Source organism: Pseudopodoces humilis, chromosome 7, assembly GCF_049639895.1.
Source record: "Pseudopodoces humilis isolate 2021_Gansu_Grassland_sample_001 chromosome 7, ASM4963989v1, whole genome shotgun sequence".
NCBI lineage: Eukaryota > Metazoa > Chordata > Aves > Passeriformes > Paridae > Pseudopodoces > Pseudopodoces humilis.
The window spans coordinates 22,743,725-22,765,617 of record NC_142206.1 but is presented as its reverse complement, the minus strand read 5'-3'; the positions used below and the strand labels follow the sequence as shown (position 1 = coordinate 22,765,617).

The window sequence follows — 21,893 nt, the reverse complement described above, 5'->3', positions numbered from 1 at the left end:
CTTCCCATCTGAGGATAACAACATCCTCCAATTCACTGAGCTGAGCCAAGCACACCAGAAGCCAGGGTGGTAAATGACAGCATTATGCATCAGAACATGAATTATGTAAAATTATGCACACAAACATACAGGGGAGGAGGACATCCAACTTCTTCTCCCAGTTGTGGCAGATATTAGCTCTTCAGCATGTGCTTGCAAACTCCTTAAAATCCTCAAAGAACGTCCTTCTGGCCTTGCATATTCCTATGTCCTCCCTGCCCTCCTTTTCACAAAAACTTCTCATAGCAAAAATAGCCAACAATGAGCATACACTACAGAATACAGGCTGGATTTCTGCTGGCTGACTTCAGTTTCACAACCCTGTGGCTCCGTTTGCTTTGGTGGTGTCACTTCTGCTTTATGAGGGAGGGAAATCTCAGGTCCCCAGTGTGCAACTCAAGCACAACACTAAGTGTTTTCCTGTAAAGTGGTTCAGTCATACTCTCAGAAAATAACTAGAGCCAAGAGTGATTTTATAAGCTTAGAGGAAAATGTCTCCAGCAAGATATAATGGTGTGGGTTGTAAAAGACACAAAACACCATCTATACCCTTCGCCCTAGGCTCTATGTAGCAATCTCTGACTGCTGACATCTGTTAACCTTAGCAGACTTTTTTTTGTTTTTTAAACAGATAAAAATGAGTAAATGAGTAAACTGTCTTGACAAGAAACCCTGCTTTCCATGCCCATGAAACCTTAAACCCTTCCAAATCTTCTCCAGCAGCTGCAAGCATCTTCCCAATAGTTTCTGGGATGCCTGTTGGCAGGCTGCACAGCAAGCCACAGAAGTCTCTAAGGAGTCCTGTCTCTCTCCTTGCAGAAGTAGACAGAGATTAGATTTGTCAAATGGGGATAAGAAGTTAACGGGGCCGATAAGGTTAGACATGCCAAGCAATTCAGCAAACAGTTCTGGAAAGAACAATTAGATCTGGGCTAACTAAGTATGATAAATTCTGACTTTAACCCAATTATTTACAATGATTTTAGACGTCTGGGAAGAGCTGAGCACTACAGCGTTGTTAATCAATGAATGTGCGTGAAACTGGGCAGGCTCCCTTCCTCACTCCACCTCCCAAAGACATAAAAATTCAAGTTGAACAGTTTTTGTGAAAAAAAGGTCTCAGAATTTTTCTAAATCTAAAAACTCTGCCCTGGTCATAGAGAGGCTTTAGCAGCAGGGAAATCAGGACCAGTTCCCAGCTTCATTTAATTGTTTTTAATTGCAGAAAATAAACTTATCTCAAAGACTTCTATGGTCTGATGTTAGTAAGAAGTCAATAGAGGCAAAACATGGTCTCTGCTCTGTCTGAAGAAAGCCTTTTCCCCCTACATATGTCATCAACTGGAACAGTCAAAAGAAAATATTTGTCTTAGAGAAATGCTCTATTTCTTTTTCTCTAACCTTCAATCCAAAGACCCCGAGGTCATTTTCTCCTCCAGCTGGTGCCTCCCCACTTTCTGTGGCTCTGCACCATCACTCTGTGAGAATGAAAGTCATCCCAGAGGCCAGCCTGAGGTCTGGGGTTCACTTAAGTCATACAGGCTTAATGCAAAGATCAAGGGGGTTTTGAAACCAAGACCGTTTACATCAGATTTAAAAAACTCTAGATGGGAAATCCAGATCTCCTAGCTGCTCACCAACACTTGACATTTAATAATAGCAAAGACAACAACTGTAGGTTAGGCCAAAAAATTTCTCAGTCAAGTTGGCTTTGATGTACTTGTCTTCAATAATAAACTCATTTGCTGTTCAAGTTTTCATGCTGAGGCCTTATCCAGGAATACTGCCTCTCTGTTTTTCCCAAAGCATCTTTCATTTATGTCATGAAACATATCAAGCTAGTTTTTTTCATCTAATTTAATTTAGGGTCCTGGCTTGTCCTAGCAACAAAATATTTCTTCAGTGTGTTGTTAAAGAGCACAGATACATTCAAATGAGCTTCAACTAACTATTGTGGACAGGGAAGTTTTTGGGGAAATTGCTTGGAGAGGTTTAAAAGAAATTAGTGCTCTTTTATTATTAGGACTCGTAGAACATGAATACAGCTCCCAGACATTTTTCCTTTTTCAAAAAATTCTGTACTCTAGGAAAAGCTTTGAAGCTACCACAAACTGGCAAACTGCAGACCCAAGGATTATTTTCTAGAAAAGAGTATGAAAATATTTTTATTGCATGCATTCAGAGCTACAGTGCTCTTGAATTATGCCGGATGTCTAAAACAGACCTGAATGTAAATAGGATGCACCAGTATGGCATGTGTTGAAATTAAATACAAAACACATGCAAGTTTGCTTCAAGACTGTGCACTGCTTTACTGCACCAGGATTACAGTATTTTATGTGTATTCTCTCTTTGCAATGCTTCCATGAGCCAGGGAAACTGAAGACAGTAAGTACAGAGAGCATCAGAACAGAGAGCTCAGAGGTCTCTGGCTGCCCAGAAATCCCTGCACTTCCACTCTGCAAGGCTTGGTCTCTGTGTACCCAGGGCAGCCCCACTAAACCAGCCTCTTGGAGGCAGTTCTTTATTGGGAGAAGCAGAACTCTGATTCTAAGTATAAATGACTTCCCAGCTAAGATAGTATGAAAATAGCAGTAAGCAAAATTCCTCCAAGTCAGCTATTATTGACCCTAAAACAGTATTAAGTTCTTTAGTGTGTACGAGTACACAGACTTAATTCAGGACCACCTGAACTAAGAAGGTGAGAAGGGCTTCACAACTTAAGGACCTGAATTTTTCCTAAAAAGTTTAAGGGATTTTGGCTGGCAAGCAGGTGAAGGAAGAAAAACTTTGGACAGATAACATTAGTTGATTTAAAAGATTTTGTTTTCCAGTCATGGTCAGAAATCAATCTACTATAGAATCATAGAATATACTGAGTTGGAAGGGGTACATCTGGATCATCAAAAGTCCAATTTTGGGGTACCTCTGGGGTGCTGAGCAAAACTGAGAGAAGAAATGAGTGTGAAACAGAACTAGCTAGAAGAATTATCCAAGAATGAACAACTGAGATGCACAAGTAATGCATTATCTCCAGGAAGAGGGGTGTGGCATTAAAAATGGTGTGGGAAAGAAACCAGGAGAAGTGATGAGTCAGCAAATAATCGGTTAAAACATCTAGCTTTAGCTGTGAGGCACTGGCCTGCTCAAAATCACACTTGGAGCAGAGCCTAATACTCTCCAGCTGCTCCCTTCCACCATAAATTCAGGGGCACTAATTTTGACCAAAAAGGCTGGGGCAGACCCAGGAGAGCCCTATGACAGTCCTAGAAATATTCCCATGAGAAACAAGCCGAACAAGGCCTGCAGCTACTCCTTCATTCCCCAGCTCACCGGGTGACATGGACACCGCTGGCTCTGCTGGGAACCAGCGCAGCACCGCAATTATTTCTGTTCTCTAAACAAAACTCTGCTGGGCTTGGGTGATTAGATGCTTAGAGCCAAGAAGCAGGTGGAATAATTTTGTTTGGCAGCGATTCAGATCTGGCAGAGCCTCAAGGGACAATAAACCCAAGCAATGCTCAAGGCTTTAACAACACACAGTCCTAGGCAAATTATGAAGACCACAGAGAGGCGTGAATTGAGAAGCCCCCATTAGGCAGCAGATGTGTGAGGGGTTCTCCTGGTAGGGCACAGGCAGGCACAGCAGGTCCTGAGAGGAGGGTGAGGGACAGAGAAAACTGTGCTGGCCAACTCTGCCCCAGCCACCAGCATCACAAAGCCATCCTGCCACATGTCCGCTTGGTGCTGGCAGTGAAGTACAACTGATCTAAGCTGACAAAAGCAGTTTCTTTATTAGTACAACCAAAAAGTCAGCTCTAGGCAGCCTAACTCAAAACATCAAATAAAGCTGATATCAACACCAAAGTGTTGAATTTGTCTATGCAACCAGAAAAAAAAGGAATAAAGAGAGCAGTCTCCAAAGAAATTAAGTTGCCTGTAACCCTGTTTATTGCCAATTACAGCATTTGATGGCTCATTCAACAAAGGTCTAAGTATCGTTCTGCCCTAACCTTAAATTCCCACACGAAGTATCACATGTGCTTGGCCCACAACTTCAAACTTTGCTAACAGCTGTTCCTGCTGCATGGATTGTACCCATACGAGGAAATTATTTTGGGTGGGAGGTACTCAAATCCAGAACAATGGTACTGAGGCTGTTTGGCCCTCTTCTTTCTGCACCTTGCTTTGCTGAACTCTTCATGGACATTGAAGAAGACATTGACAGGAAAGTAGGGAGAACTACATTTACAAGAATTCCTTGTAAGCACCAGCCCCTGAAAAACAGACTGGGATACTGCTGCTTCTAGGAAAGTAGAAATTAATGATTTTGCATATTTCTTTCTGAAAGGATTAGAGTAACTTTCTTTTCATTCCACATGAAGATTTATGGTGGGCTCTAATCCCCTGCAAAGGAGCAGGGAGTTCTCCATAAAGGATGGACATGGAAACTATGCAGACAAGACTGCTGTTGGGTTAACATTTACTTTAACTCTAATTTTCTGGTAACACATACAAGTGTTGGAAAATAATAAAGGTTGTCAAAATATTTTCCATAATCAACTCCTACGCACAGCACATGTACAAGACCAGCACAATTTCCTACCCAGCTGGTGCACTAGCTGCTACCAAGATATTATCTGATTACTAAGATGCCATTGCAGCCTGTGTGGGAGCTTGCCTTCTCACGTTGGGCTGCAGCGGTGCCCCTCCTTGTCCTTCCATCTCTCAGCATGCACAGTGTCCTGCATTCTCACTGGTGGTGGCATTGGGGAACAGGAGCATTTCTCATGTAAGGGTTACTAGTTATATGTAACTTAGTTACATGTAAGGATCCCAAAGTTATCAACTAGCCCAAAACCAAGGCAAGGCAAGGCAGTATAGCTCTGTAATAAAGGTTGATGTATAATGCCTCTGGGCAGGCTGTGGAAGACAACAAGAAGTCAAAGCTCCCCTGCTTTACTCCACACTCACACGGTTACACTTGCAGGATGCAAGGGAGTATGAGGGATTTCCAGTTTTGCTAAACAGAGCAGCAAGACAGAAAAAAAAAAAAAGAATTGAAGATGTACTCTCAATTTGAGAATGGCAGATTCATTTCCACTACCTCCTATATCTGTCTTGGGATACAAGCTCTGGAACAGGGATCCTGAGGCACTTTATATCAGACCTTCATTTTATGCCTTAGTAAAGCTTCTTTCCTCCTCCTTCTCCCCAGCCACCACCCCCCCACCCCCCTTTTATTAATTTGAGATATAAAAAGAGAAACAAACAAAAAAGTCCTCAAAAACCCATAACAGGGTGAGGCACCCATGCTTTCTGCCATAATAACATTCTCTAATTAAAACACAAAGCAGCCAGGGCTACAGGATTAATGGACATGGTTTCCTCTTTTCAAGTCTTGCCTGCTGACAGATCGCCTCATTCCTTCCTTGCTCTTGAACCTCTCAGGAAAAAAAATAATCCAGTTTGCTTATCTTACAGTGTGGGGTTGCCATGGAAACCGCATCCCCCTGTGAGATGCTCTGTCATAACATTTCAGCACTGTATGGAAGGCTTAAAGACACAGCATCCTCTACTCTGAGGGCTCCTGAGCTAGCCAGAGTCTTTGCAGATGAGCAGCTGTCAAACCCAGTGGAAGTCTAAAGTTGGGAGGGAGAGATAGAGAAGTAACAGTAGGAATACTCAGTTGCCTGGTTCTTTGCAAAAATCCTCTTCTTGCACTGGCAGTTAATATTGACCAAGAAGTCCTTCAGTGTGGTGTAAGACACATTTTGCTCTTTGGAGAACCTGTCCCCTGACAGCCTGCCGAAAAAAAGAGTGCTGGCACCAAAACATAACCCATCATTCTACCATGGGGTAGCACAAAGCACCTCTTTAGTCAGGGTTTTATGTCAGATTAGTCTTTGAGCCCTATTTTCTCAGTCTTTTTGTAAGAAAGGAGGGGAAAAGTAGTAAGCACAATAATTGCCCATAATGGGAACAGGCCTCCTATAGCCTGCTCCTTAATTACAGGGATGGCTTCCAGGCTGTAATCACTAGGGGTCCAGATGGAAGTTCTCCAAGCTCTTTGAGGGACAGAATGTGTCAGTTATTAATTAAACATATGAGGCAATTAGCCTCAAAACTTCGTAGTAAATCACTACAGCTGTGTTACTTTCACTTTTTCCTTTGGTGAGTGCAAGTCAAATGCACAGTGCATTTCCCAGGGGGGTCGCAAAGACTGCAGCCAAAAAGCATTCCCAAACAAGACCTTTGTTGTTGGGTGGAAAAAGTATCTGCAGAAAGCTTGTTTTCAGAAGTCAGCTACTTCACAGTCACATCCCTCACGAGAGACGATGGATTCTGCGTACGAAAGCTATTCACCACTCAAGCTGTCTGGTGTGAGAGCTGAACTCTCTCTGTCACCCCAAACATCAACCTGGAGCTGTTCTGGTACAGCAGCAGGAGGAAACCATTCCTGTGATTGACATGGCCCATATTCCAGCATCAGCTATCAACTGTAATTAATTGGTTTGGGCCTTGTCAAGATTTGTAGACTCCAGCACATATCGGACCCTGTTGCTGGTTGGTCAAATCAGTTTGAAAATGAGATGCTGTGTTGCAATTCTTTGTCTATCCCCAAGTTCAGAAACCAGGCCAAAACCACCACAGTTTTTAAAACCCAGAGAGTGATTTATTCCAGTATTTGTCTTCACAGACAAAAACTCTCTCAGTCACATCAAGGCAGCCTGACGTCAGTGCATTGTTAGTCGGCTTTTTACTCTGTGGTTCAGTGCCACAGTTGGAGATTCTATCAACTACAAAAACCTTAGTTAGTTTCCCTACACTTTTCTCACATGTAGCTGACAAAAGATGCAGTAAGTCATAATTGACAACACTAAGAATTGGGTGGTGACCTCAGCCCTGTTTTACTCTAAAAGAGAAAGGACTTCAACCCAATTTTACTCTAATATATAAAGAACTTTGACCCTTTCCTTAGACATTTTAGCATGCTTGGAGAAAACACTTTGCAAAAACTCATAGGAAAAGTGGAGAAGAGCAACACATGCAGGCTGTAAACACATGCTGCAAGCTCCCCCTGGTACTTGACAAAACACAGCAAGAGCTGTCAAGGAGGCTTTTTTGGAGTGAGCAGCCACTGGATTCTCAAGAAGGGCCAGTGATGATTGCATGCCCAGCTCAGAGAGCACAGCAGCCTGAAGGAGACTTGAGCCCACCGAAGGTTATGTAAGTTGGAGGAGGACACACAGATCCTGTTGCCATGGAAAAGGATAGAAGTGAGCCAAGAGCATGCCAAGCAGACCTCTAGTACACTTGAAATTAACAAGGAGATGAATGACTGATGGGCAGAATAGTAAATATTTTGCATGCAAGACCTTCTCATTTATGAATTTATTTCCCACCTTTGCTCAACAGGCCAGATATGAACAAAATAAAGGGGCTTTCCCTGGCAAACCAGATTACTGTGTTGAGCTTCTTATGACAAAAACTGGATGCAGCTTCCCATGTCTACCTCATCTTTGTCCTGGCATTGTAACTCATGTTTGACTGCCATATAAGCAGAGAGACATTTTTGCAGATTTTCTGAAATTATTTCTATCAAATTCAAACTGAAATACTAAACATTGCTCAAAGTAAAACCTTTCAGAATGTTTGCATTGAACAGAAACCAAAGCAAAATATTATCATCGTCTTTGATTTTAAAAGTCTGAGTAAAGTTAAGTTGAATGACTTTATAGGGGATTTGCAATATCTCTAAAGCTTTACACTTAGAAAAGGGTAGATATCACTCAATACTTGTAGCCACACACATATGGGACTTTTAATAGGGCACTCTCCCTACTGAACATTGGAACAAACTTCTCACTTCTCTGCAGAGCCCGTGCCATTCTCAATGTAAACGTGGTAGCATTTGCTCAGCTCTCCAAAGGAAACAATCAGGAACTAAGAGAGTTTGTGTTCCCCAAGAATAGAAACCTTAATATATTTAAGGATTATTCCAGAAGGGGAAAAAACCCAAACCAAACAAAATAAAAATAACCCAAACAACAAGAAAAAAACCCAAAAAGCCCAAATAAACAACACAAAAACCAACCAAACAAATGAACAAAACTCCAAAAAACAAAACAAAACAAACAAACAAACAAACAAACCCCAACAAACCTCATCCCCAGGAACTAATGCACTTATCATCTCCCTGTAAAAAGTAGGAAGAAGGAACTTTCAGCAAACATAAATATTAAGCTTAGTGTTTCTTAACTGGGTATAAGAAGTCCATCATTTTACAGCCCTGCCCAGAGTAGTCAGAATGTTACAGTAAAGGGGTATTTTCATTTCCCCTAACCAAAAATAATTTAACATGAAATTTTAAAAATGAAAGTGATTTAACCACACCAGTACATTCAAACCTTGAGGGTCTTTGACATTCATGAAAGCAGGGAAGTTGTTCTGAATACAGAGGGTTACCCAAGAGTAACCTGATGAAAAACAAGCCTCAAAATCAACCCAAACATCAAAAGAATAGTTTCTAATTAAATATGCTGGGGATTTTTTCAGCCTGTTACTAAGGTCTTGATGATCTTTTCTGAATTCCCAGGATTCAGGCAGGAATAATGACATTAAACATTCAGTGTGTTTTTGGAAGAAAAGAAATAAGGGAGAACTGACACAAATTGCTTCAAAATCCTTTTAAGATCCTACACCTTGTACTTACAAAAAGGTGGAACTCGGTTCTGGTCAACTCAGAACATAATTTTCAGTGCCAAACAAGCCCCAAGAACACTGTGGCCAAGGAGCTTCTGTTTTCTGGAGGTTGCTGGCAAGGTGTTATATCATTTTGTGATGCACAGGCAGACTGTTTTTGTCCTTCAGAGCTTTTTTCCTTTGGTAATGGTTCTGGACCTCTCTGCCTAATTGCACCCACTTCATTTGTGGAGAGAGATTTATAATGGAACATAATTTTGAGGGATTAACTTTGATGCTAGTACATGGCCCATGCAGAAGTGACAGCAGAAAATTTATATTAGCTGTTGTTCCTGCCAAAGAATAACAGAGAAGCTTATTACACAGGCAATCTAACTCCCAAATTAGTGCTGATTTTCACCCCATGGCACTTTACTGCTGTTGATGATGGGAAGCAGAAGCAAATATGAAGCAAAAAACCATCAGGAACCTACATGCCAATTTTTATTATTGAACGGGGTGACCAAAGTCTTTGTTCAGGTATAAATCTCAGAGGCAGCAAGGGCTGAAGACAGAGCACAAAAATTACTGGAGGAATCAGGGTCCTTACCAAAAGGTTCTTGGGGAACTTCTACTCCAGCATTTCTAACACAGAAGCCTAACAGAGCATCAATCTTCTCCCTTCCTCCCTGCTACTGAAGGATTCTCCTAGAAGTTGCCCTGAGGCAAAGATGAATGCTTTTGGGACCCACAGCCACATTTTACCAGCACTCCTAACTCTGGGAAGCCAGGGCTTCTCTTGAAACTTGTATGTATGTTCTTTAACCTATGGAGACCTCAGTACTAATTATAGCAGCAGCAGTCATGATCCCACCTGCACAAGGATACAGTAGGAAGATGGGCCTCCATCTAGACTTTGGCTGCCACAATTCTCTTGGAATGGAGCTCAGGCAGACAGGGCATTCACTAGGAACAACCTGTGAACTGTGGGGCTTCAAATATTGCCAGTGCTGTGATTCACCACTGGTGTGATACTACTAACAGACCTAGTGCGAGCAATGGAACAGAAATAAATCTGGAAAAACAAGATAAACTGGGCCCCTTTCTAGTATTCAACAGAATAAAGGAGGGCTCTCTAGCATCTGTCATTTGAGAAATACCCAAAGGCACAAGCCAGCCTTAAATATTCACAACGTGATGTGCTTAATAGGAAGCAAGGCTAGAAACTCTGCCCTGGAAAGACTGTGACATGTTTTAACCAGAAAGTTTACATTTGGCTTCACTTCAAAGGAATCCTGACTTCCCAGATCACCTGAACCATTTTCTGTTAGGTGTGTTTTCCCATGTGCTGTTGATGCCTCCTTTAATTAGTTAAAAACTTATTTCCTCTCTCCTGATCTTTATGCTTTAAGGGGAAAAGGGAATTTCTGTGGTGGAAGCGTCCTGTAGGACTCAAGTGCCCATTCACACAAAATAATTTCTGCTGGAGTTCTCTTTCAAAAGCAGGCTAGTGCCTTCCACATCTCTCACTGAAATCAGCTGTAGTTCTACCAATTTCCAAGCTGGAGCCATCTTAACTGAAATGGTGTGTATGTAGGTAAAGTTTGTCCATAGTTTGCACAGAGCTTCTGAGGATTAATCCAACCAAATAAAGATCATTATCATAGATAATTGAAGACCCATAAAAAAATTGAGACAAATCTTGCAACCCATCTAAGAGGTTACAAGTGAAATATTTCTTCTTTTTCTTTTATTTTTTGCCCTTTGTTACTATGCTTCCCACATGGATTTGTTGTTGGCCTCAACAATACATCTCTCTATGTGATCTCTCTTAAAGCTATTGACTTGTTACCCGTGTTCACACTATGCATGGTTATTCTTATAGCTGAGCAGAACTAGTTTATGGTGAATTCTCAACTACCTCAACCTCTCCAACTGCTACTGAAAGGCAGCATAGCAGTTGGAGGCGTCAAAGAGGAGATTTGTCCTCAGATCAACTCTGATAGAGGAACTCCTCAGTCACATCATGTACTCCTGAGCATGGCAAGACCAGGCTGACAGTCTGGGCCTGACAGCTTGGTGACATCTCTTGTGCTCACTTGTTAATAGAGTCTAGAAAAGCTTTTTATGGTAGCTGACGAAAGCCATAGTAGTAACTTGTGATAGATTGATGCTATACTTATTTTGCTAGTGTTTGGTTTAATTAAGTACTTCCATAAATTTTCAAGGTAGACCCCACTCATCAGAGAATGCCCAGATTAGACAGGGACAGGTACTTTAAAGGAGTCAAAGACCAGCCTTGCAATTTTGCTAAAGAGTAACTGTGACTTATCACTCTGAAATCTGGTGGGCCAGTCCAAGGTCCAGCATGAGTGGGTTATAGACAGATATTTAGAGTTATGGCTTCAAAAAATCATTGCTGTGGACTGAACAAGCAGAACCGTGGGTGCAAGATGGGAGGGTAGCATTAAACAGGGCAGATGGAGCCATGAGCTGAGGGAGGTGAGGGAGCAGAGCCAGGGTGACATCCTGCACCGCTGGCACTGCACAGGGCTAACGCTGGAGAAAGGGAGCAGGCAGGGACTACAGCTCACCAGCCCCTCCAGAGAAATCTGCTCCCAGCCTCCAAAAGTGTGCTTTCCATAAATCAGCCAACAGCTCCTTAATGTGCAACTTCACCCTCAGCACCACAACATGGGGAGAGGTGCATCCAATCAGGGATGGCTCCGGAGTGCTATGCCAGCAGAAGTAGCTGAGTAAATTGCAACACTCTCCTCAGGATCATTACAGAGAAATAACAGCTGGAGACAAGATCCTGGAATATGAATGGTTCACAAAGAAATCCAGATAACAAAGCACAGTTAATGTATGTAGAGCTGTGATGTCTGATAACATGTGAGCCCATTAAAGGACCAAGGGGTGTCAAAAATATGCTTCAAGTGAAAAAAAAAAATATCATCACAACAAAAACCGTAAGAAGTAACACATGTAATGGAGAAAGGGTAAGAAAACAACAAAAAAATTCCTTTGCATGAGGCCACAAACTATACGAAGGGGCTTTCAAGACCACAAGTTCTCCTGCTGGGCACTGATATCTGTGGCACGTGCAGCAGGCCCAAATCAAACACACCACAGCTAGGTCTGAGTAAGGTGATATTGCAGCTCTGTGTGGAGATGAACTCGAGTTCTGCAGGCAGCAGGATGGCAACACCATCCTGCATATCTAAGGCTCTATTTACTGCTTGTCCTGATGTCATTGTATTACTTCCAGTTCCAGAAACACTTTTCTAAACCTTGTCTCTGGCACCTCTTCAGTGCAATATAGGCAAAGGTAAAAACAGCTTTTCTATTTCTCTTCCTCTGTTTCTGCAAGTCTCTCTCTTTGTACAGAAAGCAACATCAGTTAAGTCATCCAGCAAATGGAAAGTGGTTCCAGTTTCTGCTAAAAGAAACACTGTAACCATTAAACTACCACTACAATTAGTGATTTGAAGTCTAATGGAGCAGGAAGCAGCAAAATATGCAATAAAATTTTTAGAGAATATCCACACTAAGCACACCAAGCACACATTAGGCTAGAAGCAGCTGTGGCTGTACCAAATTCAAGGTCCCCAAGATGACATTTGCCTGTGCCTGAAAGAACCTGCTTCATTCGACATCCTTCAAGCCTGATTGAATCAGACAGTCTCAGCGGTTCTCACACAGAAGCCATGCAAGTTCAGCAGCTCTGAGCTCTCTCTTCAGTTGTATGCCCTTTCCCTTTGAGCTTGCTTTAGGTATCACACTCAAAAGCCCTAGAGATCCCTCAGACTATCCAGAGATACAGGTCTGATCACGCCAGACAGCATCTCTACAGCACCAACACCACTAAGGGCAGGACTATGTCTTGCTTTTCATACAGTGCTGGTGGCTGGAGCTGGGCGATGGTAATCCAGACCAGAAATCACTAGCAGTGCTGGCTCTGGCACGGACCCTACCTACACAGCTTTGGCAATTCCACAGCAGCCCATGGTACATCAGTGTCTCACTTTTGTCACCTGTTTAACATGGGCAGCACACATCATTTCTGTCTCACCGGAGCGCTGCATTACCTGTGCTGTGCTCACTTCTACAAAGACACCAAAAAGCACAGCTCCTCAGGTAAGCACATCAAGAGACAAGTTCTAGTCACAACTTGAAAGATACATGATAAGTTAATATCTTTGCGTCTCCTTTATACCCACCAGCAAAATCCACCCACTCCTGCAATTTGCTTTGAAATAAGGCAAAAAAGCATTAATTGTTCAGATTTATTTGCTGGCTGGAGCACCTAAGAGTATGCATTCTCTGCAGACATGAACTTGCTCTATCCCAGGGCTTGAAAAAATACCAGTTTTGCTGGTGCACAGCATTATCTTTTGAAAAACTCACCACAGCATGCACTACATGCACTTGCCTGACTAAACCTAGACTTTAAACAAGAGCAAATATGTTGCTATGAAAAGCCCAAGACACGTCTGAGCAAGTTATTTCCAGATGATTTTCCTGTGAACATGTAACAAAACCGAAGTTTACATTAAATATACACTGAGGATTTTCTCTTTCTTTTGAGGGCAATCAACATCCAAGTTCCTCTGCACCAGGAGGTATTGGCACAATCCACTCTGATTAGACTCAGAAGGGGGAGCAAACAGACAATTACTCTGAAAACAATCTTATCTGAGGACAGAAATGAGATTAGCAGCCTAACTGCAGTGATTCTTACCCAGATACACTGTAAATTCTGACTAACCCAGCATGGAACTGAGAAGGAATTTCCCCACAGAGGCTGTTGGCACATAAAATGAGGTGCAATTCTTCCCCTAGTTCTAGTCCTTTTGCAGAAAACAGAATTATCTGTCAGGACCCAGTGGCCATGAGCAGCACATGTTCCAGGCTAGATATGTTCCTGATATTGCAGCAGCTGAGCAATTTCTTCCTTCTAGTATCCAACTGCTACACAGAATTCTTGTAAGCAAAAAACAGCAAAATTGGCTGGGACCCTTCCCTGCCAATAAGGAACAATTCCATCATGCTGGCTATCCTGTTATTTAATTTTTGCAAGTCTACTCTCAAAATTCTCAGATAGTACACGTTAACCTCTCATGAACCTAATGACCAGTGCTGTTGTGAAGTCCTCTGTAAACAGTTTTGATTGTACTTCTGTAACTTGTTCTCGTTGTTTTTAGTTATTCCATTTAAAATAGCCAAATTAACTCCTGTCCCCTGGGTGCTTTACAGCCTTCATAACTCTGGAACAACGTCCAGTAATAGACAGGGCAACATGATGGGATATTTACAGAACTCCTCCAAAACAAGGATCCCAAATAAGTCTGCACTTCAATCTTTCACAAAGATAATTAATGCAGTAACAGGACAGAAGCCTAGCTGCTCAGAAGGTTGCTTGCACCATGCCTACACCAACAGGCTTACACAGAGGTCTTGGAAGTGCTGCCTGCAGTGGACACAGCACACCAGTCTTGAGATGTCAGTGCTAGTGCTGATAAATCCAGATGCTGTGGGCTCTGCTCTGCAGCTGGGGGAATGTCCCTGTGGAGGGGTGGGGATGCCTTCAGCAACTGAGCCACAAATTTTGTATCTCTGATACTGTTTAATGAGCTCTTCACATTGCACAATTGCAGGAAGAAGTCAAAGACAAAAAACCCCACAGATTCACCAGAAATGCCATACCCAAAAGGAATAACAATTCCAACAGTCTGCGTAAATCAAGCTGATGGTGATTGGAAAACTGATAAAAGGCAGAGGGTTAAACTTTCTTCATACAGTATGTGACAACATCATGCTTCATTATTTGCAGTTTTCATTACACATCTATTTAGACTAAGATGAATAACCTTATAAAAATACATAAGTGAGCAGCAGAAGAAATGGGCCAACTGCTGTACTTCTGCTTTGCTGATCTGAATTCATGGCATTTAGTTATAATCCTTCATATAGGAAGTTTATTTATACAGACAGGGATTTTGGGAATTCTGCAGGATTAGTCAATCTACAGCATTCTCAGGGCATGAATTTTAGCACCAGAATTAAACTGCCTGGATATTCAATGCCTAGAGTAAGTAAATATTTGGGTTGATGAAGGTTAAACAGATTAGACAAGATGAAGCCAGGATTCTCTGCTTATTTACACAGAAGCTTAAATATTGCTGCTCTTCATTTAAGAAGCCCAACTTAAAGGAAAATCCTACAAAAGCAACAAACAAAATATACTTACCCAACCTGAAGTGAGACAGCACCAAGATATCTATCATTTTCAGCCTGGGTAGGCATGTGACAAAGCCACACACTGAATCACAAATCTCACACTCCTTGGCCTCCTTATGGGAAACATGCAGAGGAAACAACAGCTTCAGCACAAGCTTGCTGCTCTGAGTTTCAGCTGCACCAGGGAAATGGGATAAACAACCCCCCTCCCGGTTCTATTCAAAAACAAGAGGGAAATAATTGGTGTGAAAACCATTTACAGTTCAGTTACACTTTTGTGATGTGAAGAGGCAGTTATGCACAAGGCTGTCTGGGACCTGATCATGTCCATAAATCCTACTGTGGAGAGGATTTCCAAATGTTCCCAGCAAAGCCACACATCAGCTTTCATCAAAATCAGCAATAAATTCCCATCCATTGCAGGCAAAGCAGTGTTAAAATAATTCCAGTTCCTACACCCACCTGCTATATCCTCCAAGCTTACACTGACATTTTTCTGTGTCATACCAAGTGCCTGATCCAAAGCCCCTCCACCACAGAGAGGTTTTGGATCAGCTGGTAAAGGACCAGTAGGTAAGCACTAGACACGAAAAGCAAAATTTTGATTTCAGTCTTTGATAGACACAGATTAAGATTGAAAGCAAAAGGACAAGGCAGGTATGCCAGCAGGTAGACAGCTAGCACGAGCTAGAAGTTTGAGGAGGACCGGCCAAGCATTAGCTCACACTTCAGTCCATTCAGTTTCAATTTCTGAAACAATTTTATTGAAAGGAACTGACATTAAACCGTTTGAAAAAAGAAACCAACACATTTCTGTCTAAATTAAATGGCTCTGCAGAACACTACTCTCACTTGCTGGAATTCCACCCTTCACTCCTGTGCATCACTCAGCCCTGAGCCCACTGAGATTGTGTTTTGCTTACCACAATCTCGAGAAAATTCGTGTACAAATTTCAGACACTTTGGAGGAAGAATTTCCACCAATCCATGTTTGCTCTGAACAGATGTAACATTCCTAAGAAGATCTCAGCTGACTGCCTTTGAAGTCTGAAGAAAAAGGGAGGGATGGGAGGGGTTGGGGGAGCATATTAAAAAAAAAAAACAGCTCGACCTTGAAAGCTGCATTTCTTCCCTTAAAAGAAGTCTCCAGGGACTCTTGAGCAAAATAAAAAGCAAATTCTCCAGATCCTTATCTCATGTTATTTTTGAGAGCGTTTTCTTTTGTTCCTTTGCTCTTGTCATATTTGGGATTAAAGGACTTTCACAGTAGCACAGTGCAAGCAGACCATTCACCATGCCAGATCTGTGCCCCCTGTGCCAGGCCAGGGCATCTCCTCCCGCTGCAGCTTTTCCTTTTTACAAAAAGCACAGCCCAGCCTCAGACCCAAGCATGACAAGAAAAAATTCATGACAGGCAGCTTGCTAGGAAGAGTTCTGCAAAGGTCAAGCATTGAGCCAAAGTGAATTCCCACCACAAAAGCACTCCCACAGTCACACCTTGTGCTGGGTCCGTGTCTGGACAGCCCTTACACAGCACTCAGACTCGCACACCGATAGCTCTCGGAGCTGCACTCTGACCTCTCTCATGGCTAAAAATATTATTTCATCAGACACAGCTCGCACTTACCCCAAAAATGACACTGGGGACTAAGTTAACTTTAACATGGCAAAAAGGGGCTGCTTTTCCTGTTTTGCTTCTCTCTGTCTGCTGCCATGTCTTCGGCGTTCCTCTCCTCCTCTCTCAAACTCAGCTCCTCCTCTGTTAGCCTGCCCTATTAACCTTCTCCATATCCCACCCACCCAAATTTGCACATTATTAAGCACCCAGAGCCTTTTGTTCATTTAAACAAAAGCATGGCTACTGCATTTCCTGGCAAGAGGTGTCTCATACCCAGCAATCACTTAGGGCAGCTCTAATAGACTCATTACTCCCAAACACAAAATCTGGGCACGCCAGACAGGCGAATTCAAGGACGTGTCCTTCCCCGAATTCCACAGAGCAAGATAAGCCTGTGAGCCTTGCGCTTACTTTATCTCAACTAAGAGGCTTCCCCCGTTTTCTCACTCAGTAAGAAACTAATTATTTGCCACTGAGGCAAGGAATAGGTTAAAGTTTCCTCTGTCTTGTCTCAGTTCCCTTTGCAGATTAGGGGAAAACAATGAAGTCTCCACACTTTGTGATATTGCTAATGCTTCCTGTGGGGATAGCAGCGCCGGCTGCAAAGAGGATTATGATTACAGTTTAAAAGGAGTGTGCACTGTACTGCCGCAAGAGGCACAGGCTTATCAGGAAAGAAACCGAGCTGCCCCCAAACTATGCACTTGGGACTCCTGCCTGCCTTCGCTTCTGGCTGATGGCTCTGCCTCAGATCACACACCAGCTTATCAGGAGTGATAAGGCAGAAGCTGATCTTGGAGGGGCTGGGGGATAAATGACTAACGCTGCTCAAACAGCTCGCAAACATTCAGCACCAGGACACACAGCAATGTTTACAGAACATCCCACCACATTCATCTGCAACAAAACACCGGGCTGGCCAGGGCACGGCAGAGTGCAGGGGCTGCACATTCCTGGCCACGGTTGGGGAATTTGAAAGAAAAAGTGGTGGTGATGTTGGCCGGCCTTCCACAAGCAAGGCTGCAAATGCTTTGAAAAGCACAGCACCATCAGTGAGATCGGTGCTGAGCAGATTTAGCTTCGAGGTGCAGCTTCAGTGCTGGTGAAGGGCCTCTGTCAGTCTCAGTGCTGAGCACGGAGTGGACTCATTGAAGGAATAATAAGAAATTGATACTGTGGAGTTATAAAATGCATTTCTGTCACTGGGCCCTCTAAGGTACCAGGAGCAGGACACAAGTTTATTCACACCCATTCATCTCTACCAGCACAATTGCTTTATTATAATGCCAAGGCATTGGCCAAAACAGCAATCAAAAATTCCTTGGCTTCAAATAGTGGCAGGATGCAACTACAGGTCAGCATGGCACATTTTCCCCCCTTGCATAGTTCAGCCAGCATAAAAACCTGTATAATCTCGGTAGACACATCCTGACAGTGTCAAGAGGATTTTGTTGTTCCTGTTGGCATGATTCTTTTTTGTTCGTTTGATTGTTGTTTGTTTCTTTTTTCTTTTTTTTTTTAAACACTGTGCCTGTGCTTGCTCTTCTCCAAGTCATTTGTACAACTGATAAAAAGCTGAAGTTATCAGATATTCCCCTTCACCCCTGTTTCTATTCAGGGGGGGTTTAATGCTTGCTAGAGGCTACAACAACAAGCAATAGCATAAATGCATGTTCTCCTGAATTTTTACAGGCTTAAAAATCCCCAGGCTTTGCCCAGCATGGCACTGTCTGATTACACACTGCTGTTCTAAGCAGTCTTTGCCACCTCCCACCACACACCAGAGAAACTACAGACCAGACCTTCTAACCAGTGAAAACAAAACAAAACCAAACAAAACAGCAGTTTTAAGATGCTCACAAGGCACTTCTATGAATTGCTGCATGCTTTAAAACAAGCTGTTTCACTTCTGCAGAGGGATAAGATCTCTTACAGTCAGTGAAAGCTGGATGCTTTTTGCCAACCAAAATAAACCTTCTTGTGATGGTTCATGCAACTCTACTAATCTTTGCTGCTCAATGCCAGGCTTGCCTAGGTTTCCTCTCTATCCACTGCTCCTTACCTTTAATCTCTGTTGAAGAGTAAAGAGAATAGACCAAAGACTTTCCTGGCTTATGGCTATTATAAAACAGAACAGACATTTTCCCAACACAACCTCAACCAGCTTGTTCTTTAAGGGACTTGAGAGCCCCTGCAGAGACCTGAATTCCAGCTGGCCTAATGTTTGAGATGCTCCCTTTAACTCTGAGAACAATGGGGACAGAGATATGCATTCTTAAATTAAATAAAGTCACTGTCTTTAAAATTTTAATCAGGTCATCATGTGTGCCCAGAGCCTTGGAAAAGACAACCTTCAGTGCATTCCTCAATTTCACATGCTGAGAGCCAGGTGACTTAAGGTGTGCAAGGAAACTGCGTACCTCAGAAAAATGTCCTGCTTGATGGTAAGTGTTTTACAGATTACTAAAAAGATTAATAGGATTATTTGATAAGAGGTTCTACACAAGGCAACAGTCAGAGGAAAGGCAACCTAAGCAAGGAGGACCAACACAGAAAGGAAGAGAAGCAATCCAAAGAAATCTGTCTTGGTGGAGTTTGAATAAGTAGGCTTGAGAAAAAACAAAGTGATAAGGCTGGATTCAGGTATAGTTAAAGGCACTTCATCACCATCTCTGCAGAAAAGTCATTCTTGTTAGCAACATGGATATTGAATCATATCAGCAGCATTCCACAAGCCTTCCACTCAAATGTAGTCAATGTGTCTCTGCTCCTTCCACCCTCAGTGGCTCAGAGCTCCACTGACAGTGGTGTCCATGATCATACTGTAGAGATCTCTGATACCCCCTGTAAAGGGGACCCATCTGCAGCATGGGCTGTTGATTTAAAAAAAAGGGAAAGCAGACACACTTTGCCAGGCTATCACTAGCAGCAATACAGATAGAAAAGCATTTTGCAAAGGGCAGCTCTCAGTGGTTGGGCAGAGCAAATCAAAACTGCTACCAAGGAGAAAGCTGGAAACAAGGAATCAGAAGTAGCTATTCAGGCAATCTTTACACACCTCTGTCCTGTTTGACTATGCAGGACTAAGCCTACATAAAGTCTACCTTAAGATTTAACTGAAAACCAAATTATTTAGACAACCAAATGTCTGACTTTTGGAAAAAACTAGGTACACAGAAAAATTGCAGCCACAATAAACAGGAGAAGCATCAACACTTCAGGTTAAAACATGTTATTTTCCAACACGGGCCTTAATGTCAAATGCAGTGATTCATTTTAGGACATGTGCAGACTCAGCAATGCATTTCTCAGCAGTCATCTCTACCTCAGCAAAAAACAAACCAGGCTGGACTGAACTGACCACATCACACCCAGGAGCTCCATACCTCTATGGCCTCCTGAGCCTGCTTACCTGAAAGACATTTAGCACTCTCAACACATTAAACTGGAAAGTGTTTGCTGCCCTGCTTGGATTTATCTCACTCTTCCTATACAGAGACTTTGGTATATCGACTTTCAGAATGCAATTTATACATTTCTAAAATCAATCAGAATCCCTAAGCTTTTACAAAAGGAAATGAGAAATATTACTGTCAAACGTCCATCAGACCTAGAAGCCCAGGTGACTGCCACACATTAAAGAAATTAAAAGGCTGCATTTGAGGCAGAATACGCTCTTCCCATCCCTGTCTTGAAAGGCTACGATTAAAGTGCTCTAGGAATCAAAATTCAATTTCTTTCAGGTCTTGCAAACAACACTGGCCTTGAGCTGAATGCTGCCAGCCTGCTGCAGCCTTTGAGGAGATTAGGCTTTTACCAGCCAACTACGAGAATCTTAAATCCAGTATTAATCCTAATTCCCATTTAACCACATCTTCATTGTGAAGCAAAAGCAGGCTGTGCATGAACTTGCACGTTCATTCTCCCATGTGCAATGATCTGTGTCACCAACAACAGATGCTAAACTTCATTTATGTTTAAGAAACACATTCCAACCCTGGTTTACAGAAAATCATAGCAAAAAAGAGACTGGAGCTGGAAAGAGAGTTTGTCACACTGGGATGATTTCTGAGAGATTATGTGAATGGGAATTTTTCAGCACAAAAGCTTTTATCAGTCAATAACAGGAGATTTCAGTCCTGGCTTGGAAGAAAACAGGATGAACAACAGTGTCACAAGGACACAGAAGCACCTGTGATCCAACTCCATCATCACGGTGCAGAGGTGCTGCCAGCATCACCCTACCAGCACCAAACCACCCAGATGACAACCACTGGGACTGCAGAAAGCACTGCCCATCATCACCATGCTCATGGCCACTGCCAGGATAAGTTTCTGAGGACAAGAGACTCAGCATTTCCTCTGAGCAAGCCCTTGTTCCCCTCTCCTCCCAGAGGTTCTGAAGCTGCATGGCCCACCTTGCCACCCTCACGCTACAAGCTCCAGGGGATCAGGTCAGACCAAGGTGAGGTCCTCCCACTGCCCCCCAGAACAAAGGCATCACCTGCAATTCTTGATCTCCTGAGGCTGCGCTGGCACAGACTGGCTACAGAGGCTTTTGCTGAAGTTGTCTCTTCCTAGTGTAAAGGCCAAGGAGCCAAAGTGGATATTCCTATGTCCTTTCTAACATCTCTTTACACCAATTCCCTTTCAAATCCCATTATGGCAGTCAAATTGGACACATCTCTGAGCTGCCAAGCTTTCTGCATCATCCATGGCAAGGCCAGATCATTCACTGCCCCTTGGCATTCCTAGACAAGGAATACTGATCTCAGAGACAAAGCAACTGAAAGTGAGGACAGACTGCTGCTTGGTCTGCTATCAAGTGAGACAATTTCAATTCATTTACAAAGAAGTTCTCACAGATACCTGGGGGGAAAAAACATTTATATTTCCTTTGTTTAAAGCACAGAATTCATTGCAGATGAAAGGAATCTTTCAGGAAACACATTCCCAAGAGAACAAAAATGTATTTGGCACCACTGCCTCTTAGAAGCAAAAGGCAAGGGAGCCAACATCTCCTGGAAAATGGCAAATTTATTTATTTTTAGTAAGTACAGTAATTGCTGAAAACCTCTATTTCCATCAATCAGTCACCTGAATTTCCCAAACTAAAAATGTGATGAGACTTAGGGACTACTTTCTCTAAATGGAGGCACAGCTGTATTTCCTTCTCCTTGGAACTGGCTTTACTTGTTGCTTGCTCACTGGGACTCTCCAGTGGAGATCCCAATGAAGTCGTGGTGCACAGCACTAACAGTAGGCTGAGCATCAGCTGAGCTGTGGTAACACTCCCTGTGCAAGCTCA

The 21,893-nt window shown here is 42.7% G+C and overlaps 1 protein-coding gene across 7 annotated transcripts in view; it reads right to left on the bottom strand.

Moving 5' to 3' along the window:
• Window positions 1-21,893, bottom strand: part of TSPAN18 (tetraspanin 18) — a 192,730-nt gene that overhangs the window by 88,641 nt on the left and 82,196 nt on the right. Inside the window, exon 1 of one of the 7 annotated variants that reach the window (XM_088057291.1) lies at window positions 14,978-15,048. The exons of the other annotated variants lie outside the window; for them this stretch is intronic. The gene's annotated coding sequence lies outside the window, so the exon portion shown is untranslated. Of the gene's footprint in view, window positions 1-14,977; window positions 15,049-21,893 lie in introns of those variants that run through there. 7 annotated transcript variants of the gene reach the window in all.